This window comes from Vicugna pacos, chromosome 15, assembly GCF_048564905.1.
Source record: "Vicugna pacos chromosome 15, VicPac4, whole genome shotgun sequence".
Lineage (NCBI taxonomy): Eukaryota > Metazoa > Chordata > Mammalia > Artiodactyla > Camelidae > Vicugna > Vicugna pacos.
In genome coordinates, this window is record NC_133001.1 from 9,369,227 (window position 1) to 9,381,367 (window position 12,141).

General features: G+C 44.1%; 1 protein-coding gene across 1 annotated transcript in view; it reads right to left on the bottom strand.

The window, feature by feature from the left end:
- Positions 1-11,811, bottom strand: part of ANXA4 (annexin A4) — a 66,279-nt gene extending 54,468 nt beyond the window's left edge. The window contains exon 1 of the mRNA XM_072937594.1: positions 11,657-11,811. The gene's annotated coding sequence lies outside the window, so the exon portion shown is untranslated. The remainder of the gene's footprint in view (positions 1-11,656) is intronic.
- Positions 11,812-12,141: the final 330 nt, after the last annotated feature.

Below are 12,141 nucleotides of genomic sequence, written 5' to 3' on the forward strand. Positions count from 1 at the left end.
ACTGTAAGACCTTTAGCGATTGTCTGTTTCCCCCTTTCATTTCAAATTATTAAATCAACTTCAGCACTGAACAGGACATTTTAAAACAATGTAAACTTACCATCCACGTACCACCTACAATCTTTTAGCACGGTTGTAATCACAGTATGCATATCATTTCGTGTTTTACTCTCTCCTTTTAATTTTTCATATTCTACAAAATTGTCATATTTACCATTTTACTAAACTTATATTCTTCCATCATATTGATATGTTATAATTTATTCCACGTCTCTGCTATTGGTTGTTCTGGGTTTCTGATGCTATGACTACAAATTTTATGATTAGCTTTGTAGATATTTTATTCTTCTTTTGACCTATTCATTGTGATATCTGATAATTATGAATATTTCCAGTTGGCCTCTAAATTTACAAAGCTATCCAAATTCCAGCCAGCCATAAGCTTGTTTGCTTGCTTGACTTATTTATTTATAATTTAATATTTAGATGTGATATTGAACCTTATTATTGGCTTAATTTGCTTTTTTGAATTAGTAGGAACACTGACTCTTTTCTCTTTTTCTACTTGTCCCCTTCTTTGTGTGAATTATCTGTGTTCATTTTTTGCCCATATTGGGGATCTTGGTGCTTTACTAACATATTCCTAGAAATTATGTACATATTATAAAATGTGATATTTTATATTGCAAATTTGTTATTATGTATTTTTCCAATTTAGTATTCTCCTTTTAGTGTTGTCAAATTTGGGAGAAAAATTTTAAACCATACCTATCCATCTTTTCCTTTGTACTCCTCCCTCTTATTACTTTAATAGTGAGAAAAGTCTCTTTTTTTGCTGAAATGTTGATAATTGTTGAACTAGGTGATGCACATGGGAGTTCATTTTCCTATTCTCCCACTCTGGGTATATGCTGGAAAATGTCTACAATAAAGACATTCTAAAAAGTATTTTTTCCCCATTGCTAATCACTTTATTTCTACTAGTTTTTCTCCCACCCCTTTCATGTTCCAGTTGAGAAACTCTTGCCCAGGAAGCTAAAGTAACTCACTTCCTATATGACTCATCTTGTTCCCCACCCACTAAGCCACAACCTCTCCTTTTTGAGGCATGGAGAAAACACCCGATGACATGGCTATGACATGGAAAGGGCTCGAATTCAATTCAAGAGAGTTTGGCTGGAAGATCCCAAGTGTCGGGTGCTTTACTCCTACAAACTTACTCCAACCTGCCCCTGCAATAAGACATGAAAAGACCAGGGGTGTGTGGATGAACTTAATAGGCAGCTCTCCAAGGAAAGATTTTGATTTTTAGCCATTTCTTTGGTGTAAATATTTCCAATATGACCAATTTCAAGTTACTTATGTGGTGTCAATGAACTTAGAGCTGGGAATAGGTAGACGGGAGTACACCATTATGCAGTATTTCCACCACACAGACGTAAGAGACATAAGTAACTCCAAGGGCATGTGTAAAAGGTAGTAAAATAATTAGAAAATGATGGGCTCTTTTAATATAACTTATTTATAAATATTTCTAATTTAATATAATTTATTTACTTCTAAGTTCATTTAATTTAATTTTAAATAATGGCTGTATTTAATAATCAGCTTGCAAAACCCCTGAAAATTTAACATCCAGCTCCGATGAGCTGATAAAAGAACAGTCCAGCACACCACTGGGAGACAGAAAAAGGATTTTTTAAAAGTTGTGGTAAAATATACGTAACAAAGCTTACCATTTTAATGATTTTTAAGTGTACAATTCAGTGGCATTAATTCCATTCATAATGTCATGCAACCATCACCACTATCCATTCCAGAACTTTTCCATCATCCCAAACAGAAACCCTGACCCATTCAATCGTAATTTGCCATTTCCCCTCCCCTCAGCCCCTGCTAACCATCATTCTACTTCCTGTCTCTATGAATTGGAATTTGACTGCTCTAGGTATCTCATATACGTGGAATCGTATCATCTTTGTCCTTTCGTGTCTGGATTATTTCACTTAGCATAATGTTCTCAAAGTTCTCTGAGCATGTGTCAGAAATTCCTTCCTTCTTAAGGTGAAAGCAGGATTTTAAGACCAGTATTTAAGGCCACCTTTAGTGCTCAGACAACCATGCTTGGCCTGGAGGGAGGGCGTGTGGATGTCACTCCATCCTCTCACTTCCAAGGAATAAGTCTTCCCTGATTCACTGAAGCACAGAAACCCCAGGGCGTCCAGTCCACCCAAAGCACGGCCCTGGTGGCAAGGTCACAGGGCAGCTTTAAGCAAAGAACCGGAAAAAGGCAGAAGGTGCCATGTGTATCATTCAAATCTCACTATTCATCTTGTCAATAAATCCAGACCAGGATTCAACCTAAAAGAAGTTCACACAACTTAGTGAATGTGAAAGTGTAGGTCCCTGAAAGAGAGCATTGCCATCAACTGGGAATTTGCTAAAAGTGTAAATTCTCAGGCTCCACCTCAGACGGATAGAATCTAAAGCTCTGGGGGTAGGGCAACTGAATTTTTAAGAAGCCCACCAGGTGATTCCGATTTAGTCTTAGATTTGAGAACCACTGCTCTATGGCAATGATTCGAAGTTCCAACTATTTTAAAAATTTATTTTAATTAATTAATTTTTTGATGGGGGAGGTAATGAGGTTTATTTATCTATTTTTAGAGGTGCCAGGGACTGAACCCAGAACCTTGTGTTTGCAGCGAGCACTCTTCCCCCTTTAAGTTCCAACTATTGATGCCTAAAAAGGTCCCCAAAATGCCCTATGGGCATTTCTTAAGTGTAGATTCCCACTTACGATCTTACAACAAGAGTAAGGTAATGAGGGGGAAATAGGAGAAATTATATTAATGGAAGAGGGAGCCATACCTTAATACTTTTAATACTTTACGCACATGAATAGCTATGCATAAACAGACTCAGGAAATTTGTTTGCCAAAGGTTATTTAAATAGCAGAGTTCTCCAAACCATCCACTACAAACATGCACTACTCCTGGCAGGCTTGATCTGTTAATTTACAAGACCTGTGAAACTCCAAATTCAAGTCTCTTCCCACAAGTGAGTGTCAGCATGGGCTGTAAAGGAAGCCATTCAGCGCTGGAGGTAGGAGGCTGGGAATCCAGAACAAGGGTGGAGATCCAGTCCCTGCTCCAAGATTAACCCCACCTATGAGAGCCAGTTTATTCTGGCGTAAAACTGAGATAGTGGTAACTATCCTGTCGGATATCTGCAGGGATTAGCAATAATGTCAACTCCCATTCTACCCTCCTTCCTCATTAAGAGAATCTTCAGGAGTTTAGGGATGGGGTTTGGTATCCAGGAAGCTGGGACTTCCCGAGGAAGAAACAATGATTGGTCCAAGGCAAGCCCATGCCAACCGCCACACTGGTTTATGAGTGGCCTCTGACCCACTTCTGGCAAATGAGAAATAAAGATAAGCCTGTCTCAAGGCTTGGAGAGAGGGCTCCCCGGGCTAAAAAAGGATGAATCAGCCTTCCAACTTCCCCCTTTCTTCTGGCCCCCAAAGATGTCAGGGCTCTTGTCTGGAGCTATGGCTTCAGAGGGTGCCTAACCAATACAGAGCAGAAAGCACCCAGCATGGTATCTGGGAAAAGTTCTCAGACTTCAGTGTGCACAAAAATTGCCCGAAGAGTGTTTAGAAGTATGGATTTGGGGGATGTTAGACTCTAGAGTCAGTAAATCTTGGGTGGGGATCAGAGACATTATTCAATCAAGTATCAATATGCACCCCTGATTATTCCCCTCACATCAGCTCCAGGCCCTGATTCTCAAGTAGCTTGTCTCTGCATGAGACCCCAGTTCCAGAACTGCCACTTGCTGTGTGTGCAGACCCTCATCATCCTGACTTAAATATTTATTTTGCCCCTGACAGGTACTAGGCACTGTGAGAGACACAAAGATGGAGGAGACACGGCCGGTTTTGCTCTCAAGGAGCATGTAAGCTGGAAGGTGAAACAAAACCGGGATAAAACTGATCCAATGACAACGCAACACTCGGTACCTGTGATCAGGGCTGCTGGGCAGGGAGAGACTGCAGACTAAGTCATCCTGCCCCAACCTCGAAGAGAGTCCAGGAGCTCTCGTTTGACTAAAGCTTAGAAGGACAGATAGGATTTCAAGAGGAAAGAGTTCTGCAGGCAGAGAAGACAGTAAAAACGAAGCCTCAGCTCTGATTATGAAGAGTAAGAATTATTTGGAAGGAATAGTTGACCCTTGAACAACATAGGTTTGAACTTCCTGGGGCCACTTATATGTGTTTTTTTTTTCTTCCTTTTTTTCCCTAAATACATACTACACCACTACACAATTGGCAGTTGGTTGCATCCGTGGATGCAGAACGGTGAATACGAATATAGAGGAACCAAGTATAAGAGGGCAGACTGGGAAGTTACACAGATTTTCAGTAGCACAGTGGGTAACCCTAGCCCCCAAGTTTCCAGCATCAGGTGCATTAGATTCGGAGTTGGGCTGGAGCTTAAGGACATGAAGAGACTGGAGACAAAGGCTGGAACAGTCATTTTCAAAAATGGGTCAGTCTGTGGGGTGCAGAGGTGGGACTAAAATTTCCAGGCCCTGAAAAATCGCACACATTCATTCAGCACACCTCTGATGAGCGCCCACTGTGTACTAGGCCAGAGGACGGGGGTTACGTGGTCCTGCCCTCAGAGAAGCTCAAATCTGAGCGGAGGGCACAGGCCCAAGAAAGTGTGACCAGCCCTGTGGCGGGGGGATGGCAGGGAGACAGAGGCACCTCACCCAATTAAGTCAGTCAGGGAGGGAGCCTGTGTCTAAGCCGAATCTTGACCAGTTGGCCTGGCATTGGACAAGGAAGCAGGAAGTCTTGTTTCTCCAATCCTGGCTCTCTGCCTTGATTTCCTTCCTGGTACCCAGAGCTTCCTTTTTATTTAAAATCGTCTATCACATAACTGTGTTAAGCACTGGAGCAGATGCAAAAAAAACCAAACAAACAGGGATTTACAACCTAGGCCAGCAGCTCGTACTATGGGATCTCTAGATTCTCTAGGACCTGTCCCCCAGTAATTGGTCCTGTCCTGCACGGGCCTACAGAATGACCTTAATTTCTGAGGGCCCTCCCGCTCTGCCCTCTGGGACTAGCCCTGCGCTGGCGGACACGCCGCCGCTCCAGTGTGCTGGGTCTTGCTTTCTCATCTCCATCCTTGTGCAGAAGCCCTGCTTCTCCCATCCCACCTCCAAGACGGTTCCCCTTCCAGCTCTATGCACCTCCTCAGCTCTATGGCAGCCTGTGTACAGGGTATCAAATCATACACCACACAGCCCTGTGAGTTTTGAATTGTTGATTTGCTTGTTTGTCTCCCTAAGGATGGGGTTGAGGTACTTCATTGTTAAATCCCTGGCATCCATCATGTTGTATAATAAATGAATGAAGCTTTTTCCATTTGGCGGGGGCCACTGACATCCTGCTTACCACCTGAAGATCCTTCCCTGAGGTGCTGAGCTGCCCCTCCTGCCTTTAGGTGCTGCCCCAAGTTTTACTCCCACAGGAATGGGCCACCAGCATCATGACACAGCACATCACCCTGGTTCACTGTCTGCTCTCCACTCCTCACCTACCAGCTGGGACCCCCTGGGCACTTAGAATGACCCAGGTCAACATCAAACCCTCTTGGACAAGCGGTTTGGACACAGACTCTCCCTCTTCGCCTCTGAAAAAGCCCAACTTTATAGTCAGCTTAATCTCCCAGCCCTGCCTTTTCAGGCAGATTCCTGAAACTCATTTTAACTCATTATTGTATTTAACTCACTATACAGTATAACAGAGTAGTAGAACACAGGATATAGAATCAGACGGCCAAGTTCAAACCCTGGCTCTATCATTTGCTAGTATGTGACATCAAGTAAACTACTCAATCCCTTTGTGTCTCAGTTTCCGCATCTGTATAATGGAGACTGCACCTAATATAGATGAATTTAAAAAAAATAACATGCCAGGTGTTTGGCATAGGGTCAGGCCCATCGGAAACACTTGGTGAACATTAGCTATTAATATCTGTGGCACAGAGACTTCCCAGACTGAGCCACAGTCTGGCTAAAGAAGGAGGTCCAGGCTCTGAAGCCAAGGCCAGGCCCCTCAGTGCCCATGACCTGATATCGCTGCCAGGACTTTCTCTGACGGAGGGCCCTGCCCTAGCAGGTCTGCCTTGTCTACAGGCCATGACTTATCCCATCTACTTCCTCTCTCTGCTTCTGCAGCTAAAGACACATCAAATCCTCAAACCATTTAAATATAGAACTTTCCCCACCATGCAAGTCAAGGCATCTCACATTATTTTTGCAACCAGCTAAGCTGTAGCCAAATGAAATGCATGACAAGAATGAGTGATTGCTACTTTATCTCATTGGACACAAAAGCACAATTGCATGTAGGTTTTCCTACCCAAATAAGAAAGTATATGACCATATATTAACTTCAATGTGGGAAAACTTGATAATTATACATTCTTAATTTCTGTTTCCTTCTCTCTCTCTACAAATAATGTTAAATGGGCAGGTGCTCTCTGCAACTCTCTACTTAAAAAAACCGGACAATACATGATCATGATTAAAAAAAAAAATTCAGATAGTACAAGAAAGCATATGGTGATGATAAGTCTGCAAGAACTTCACCACTCCCCACCTACAGGGGCAACCACTCTTCTAATTTTCCTGTGCATCCTTTCAGAAGTACTTATGCATTAACAAATATCTGAGAATATAAACAACCTCCAACATTCTTATATGCAGAAATGTTAGCATGTCATGTAAAGCTGTATTTTGCTTTAAAAAAATATATATATAGCTTCAATATCATTCTACATCTGTTCCTATCAACCTGCACCTTTTTTTAATTGAGTTATAGTCAGTTTACAATGTTGTGTCAATTGCCAGTGTAGAGCACAATTTTTCAGTTATACATGAACATACATATATTCGTTGTCATATTCTTTTTCACTGTGAGCTGCCACAAGATCTTGTATATATTTCCCTGTGCTCTACAGTATAATCTTGTTGATCTATTCTACATATGCCTGTCAGTATCTACAGATTTTGAACTCCCAGTCTGTCACTTTCCACACTCCTCCTCCCTGGCAACCACAAGTTTGTGTTCTCTGTCTATGAGTCTGTTTCTGTTTTGTATTTATGTTCATTTGTCTTTCTTCCTTTCTTTCTTTTCTTTTTTTTTAGATTCCACATATGAGTGATCTCATACGGTATTTTTCTTTCTCTTTCTGGCTTCCTTCACTTAGAATGACATTCTCCAGGGACATCCATGTTGCTGCAAATGGCATTATGTTGTCATTTTTACGGCTGAATAGTATTCCACTGTATAAATATACCACATTTTCTTTATCCAGTCATCTGTCCATGGACATTTAGGCTGTTTCCATGTCTTGGTTATTGTAAATAGTGCTGCTAGGAACATTGGGGAACCTGCACCTTTTTTTTAACAGCTGCATTGTATTGCCTGGCATGGATGTCCCATAACTTAACCAGTCACTTACTGACAGATATTTAGGTCATTTCAATCTGTTAGAGCTACAAAAATGCTGCAATGTATATTTATCCTTGTACACATGTCCAAATATATCTTTAGGATAAATTCCTAGAATTCAAATTGATGGAATAAAGGTAAATGGATTTTTTTTTATTTTGACAAACACTGCCAAATTTCGGGGCAATTCTACACACAATGTCTAGGTCTCCATGGTTGGGATTAGAAGGGTGTCTGTAAACCCTTTGAAACTGTATGGGGAAATGTCAGATATGTGTTTATTCTTCTCCAGAGAGGATTCATGGCTTTAGTCAGGTTCTCAAAGGAGTCTGTGACTCTAACAAGGATGAGAATTAATGAGTCAGGTCTTCGTACAGCATCAGAGAGCAGCAACAAGAGAAGCCAAAGCTAAGCCGGACCCAGAAAATGCCTTCCTGAGCGCCCGGAAAGAAGTGAGAGGGTAGATCCTGGGGGCTGATGATACCATGGGGCCTGTGTCTATAAAGGACCCCTCCAGGGGAGTCTGTGCCACCCCACATAAATCAGGAGAATTTGTTCCCATTCACCATGGGGCCCCTTACGCTGGCTCCTGGTAATAACTTAATAATTTAATGCTACCTCTTGGGAGGAGGGAGGTGAGTGCCTCACCCTAGAGGACTGAATCCACAGGGAGGTCTTTCTGATGACTTAACAAAAGTCCACGCATGGAGCCTCCTGCTCTGTTTCAAGTCAGGCTGCTCATGCTGTATTATATCCAGGCCTTCAAGGGTTAAAGATGTTGAGGAGGGTAAAGGTGAAGGTCTTTCCCAGGGTAACTTATAGTCTGTAATTTATCCCTGCCCCTGATTGTGGATAAAACATTCAATATGGGTTTTATGTCTAGCATACCAGGAGCTATATGCAATTTAGTGACCTCAAACATCTTGAATCTTTGAAACAATCTTCAAAAGTGGTGGCTCAGGTTCCCATAGCAACACTCTCAGTCCAGTTCAAACAGAACTTTACATGAACAAGTTACTTCCCCCTAAAAACCAACAACAGGCAGATTCCTGGGTTACCCCGTCATCCTGGGTCAAAATTTTGGGGATTAGGGATAGAATCTGCGTGCTGTGCGAGCTCCCTGGGGCATGGACCGGAAGTTTGGAAACTATTGCTTTAGAAGTCATCTTAGTTCAACCTCCCCTTCGGAGCTCCATCAGAAAGGGGCTGTGGCGTCTCTGCCCTACACATTTCTGGTGAGAGCTCTAGCCAACTCCAAAGCCACCCCACCTTGGGCTTCAAAAGCCACTTCCTTAAATTCAAGTACAACCTGCCATCCAAAAAAGTCCTACCCAGCTCTGCCCAGCGCCACAACGAAGGAGTTGATTCCCTTATCCACGTGCCAAGCTCCTCAAGAATTCAGGGCCATTAACCTGTACCCCACTCTAATGGAATTTAGCCTTTCTAGTCGAAACAGCTCTAATTTTTTCAATCACAGTTCACGTGTCAGCTCAACCAGAAGAAAGTTGAAAAGGAAAAGAAAAGCATTTAGTCAAGACTTAGTTGAGGGGAGGGTATAGCCTAAGTGGTAGAGCACATGCTTAGCATGCATGAGGTCCTGGGTTCAACCCCCAGTACGTCCTCTAAAAATAAATAAACCTAGTTACCTCCTCCAGCCAGGATAAAAAATAATTAAAAAAAAAAAGACTTGGTTAATACGCCAGGAAGCCACAAATCCAAATCCCAAGAGCCACAGTAGGGCAGGAAGGATAACGGAACTGGCTTTAGTATCCAGCAGCTGGATTTAAATCCCTTTACAAGGGGTCTGACCTTGGCCAAGGACTGCCACATGGAGCCTTGGGAACCTCATCTGTAACACATCTACAAATCAGAAACAGACTCACAGACATAGTAAACAAACTTAGGGTTATGAAGCGAGGAAGGTGTGGGAAGAGCTAAACTGGGAGTTCGAAATTTGCAAATATTAACTACTATATATAAAACAGATAAACAGCAAGTTTCTTCTGTACAGCACAGGGAACTATATTCAATATCTCGTAGTAACCTATAATGAAAAAGAATATGAAAACGAATATATGCATGTACATGTATGACTAAAACATTGTGCTGTACACCAGAAATTGACACATTGTAAACTGACTATTATTTCAATTTAAAAAATAATAAATAAATAAAATAAAAATTAAAAATCAATAAAAACAAGATTAACAACACTGCCTCAGGTTGAAATAAAGATTAAATGAGTTAAATAACAACGTCCTACTGGATAGCACAGGGAACTATGTTCAATGGCTTTCAATAACCTATAATTAAAAAGAATATATATACATAATATATGTATTACTGAATCACTATGCTCTACACCAGAAACTAACACAGCACTGTAAACAACTATGCTATAATAATAATAATAATAATAATAATAATAATAAAGATTAAATGAGTAACCTAGGATGACTGTTATTCAAAGTCCCTCCAGGGAGGACACTGCAGTATCTATCAAACTGCTTCCCTGAGTATTCCTAATTGCAGCAAAAGCAAACACTCAAGGGTTAGATTTGGGCCAAATTGCAGCTCAAAGTCCAAGCTAAAATTTTGGAAGTTTCTTATATGAAAAAGGTAGCTAAACTTTGAATTCCACTACAAAAATATATCTGTAATTGTTTTAGTATAGAACGTGTTTTTATCCGCAACTATCTGGATAAGATTGACACCCAAGGGAAAACCCCCGTCTTGTTTACTCCGAAGTTTCAGTTACTCCCGGGACATCACCTACCATCCCAATGCCTGCCACTCAGCTCCCTTAGAGAAGAGTGGGCTTAGTCTCCAAGCAGATTAGCAAGACTGGGGAAACAAAGGAGCAGCTAGATTAGACACAAGCAAAGAAATGAACCACAAGACATGAGTCCAGGGATGACCTGGTGGCTTCAGATGCCAGGGGCTGGTGTGCTCCGACTTGACTGCGAATGTTACCTCTGAATTGCTTTCAGAGAAAAATCACCCCTAGTCAAATGCAAGAACATCTAGGAGGGAAATTCACAGACACTTTTGATCCAGTAGTGTATATATGCAAGCTCGTCTGTGTGTGTGTGTATGTGTGTAACCCAAAGCAACAGAAATCTGATCTAAGCTGACTATAGAGGATCTGACCTTGGCCAGAATGGGCTCTGGGAAGTCAGCTGGTTGTAGGAGGCTATGGTTACCTATTTCCTCATTCCTGTCACCTTCCTCTGCTGCTCCGTCTCCTGAGAATTCCCTGGCAACTAAAGAGCTATGGCTTGGCTATCAATGGAGTTACCTGAAATGTAAGGAGGAGGTGGAGATGGAGGGATCTAGAACTGATGGGCAATAAGATGGGTCATTGCGCGGGGTGGGGGGTGCGGCGCAGGGTGGGGACTCTACTCATTCCTCCCACTGTCAGCTGCAGAGAGCAGACGCGCACTTTTCGTGCAAGCTGTGGGCTACTCAGGACTCACATGCTCCCAGCAGCTCACAGAAGACTTGCATCAATCTTGGGAAGCATTTAAATTAGGCAGATTGTTGAAAAGCAATCACCTCTTTGGTCCTAAAGTCTCCAGCCCATCAAAGTTATGACAAAAGAGGGTGTGTCACCGCAGGCTCGAGTCACGGATCTCATAATAATTCAGATTCCCACATGCCAGGCATTGTGCCAGGGGCATTAGATACAAAAAGAGAGGAACTTTGGAGAAAGGAGTAAGTTTCTTAAAAAGAGCAAAGAATTTAAAAGGCAGAAGTTGGACTGAGTCAGTTCCAGGGAATATTACTCAATCCTTTCTTTGGAATGCTTAAACCCAGCACAGTGTTTGGCAAAGGAACTCAATAAATAACTATTGTGGTGTCTGGTCTACACCCTGAGCTGCACAGACTGCCCTGGAGGTCCTTCCGGACGGTGCGGGTGGATAAGGGCGGTGTTTGCCTCCCCCTTGCCCACCCGGAGCGAGTCCCGGGCCCGCCCCACCCTGTGCCGCCCGGGGCCCGCCCGCAGGCCGGCGGCGGGCACCCCGTCCCGGGCGCGGCGCCTGACTGGCCACCCCCGCGAGGCGCTCTGGGGCTGCGGCGCCCCTTCCCGAGCCCAGCACCCCCGGCCCGGGGCCCCTTACCGCTCGGGCCGAGACGGGACGGCGCTCGTTTTCTGCGGCCACGGAGATCACACGCTCGCGGGGCCGGGCCGCGGGTCTTATCCCCGGCGGACCCGCCCCGCTTCGGGGTGGAGACTGAGCGCGAGTTCCTGGTTGTCGCTCTGCCCACGAGACCGGAAAGTCCTCCATGGGCGAAGCGCACCTGGAGCGGGGGGCCGGGGCGGCCACGCCCGGCGCCCAGGGAGGGGGCGGCACGGGGCACGAGCCCGCGCTTGGCGCTCCCCGCCCGGCCCCCCGCCCGGATCCCAGCCCGCCGGCCCCGCCCGGCCCCGCTCCAGCGCCCGTGAGTCGGAGCCGCCGGACTCTCCGGTGGCCGGTGGCCGGCGCTCCGACACCCAGGGAGGGCCGCTCCCCCAGGTCTCGGCCGCCGGGAACCAAAGCTTCCTCCCCTAGACACTGCACTTTCTCACGCCGAGACTGCGGCCGGAAAAGTGGAAAGTGAAATC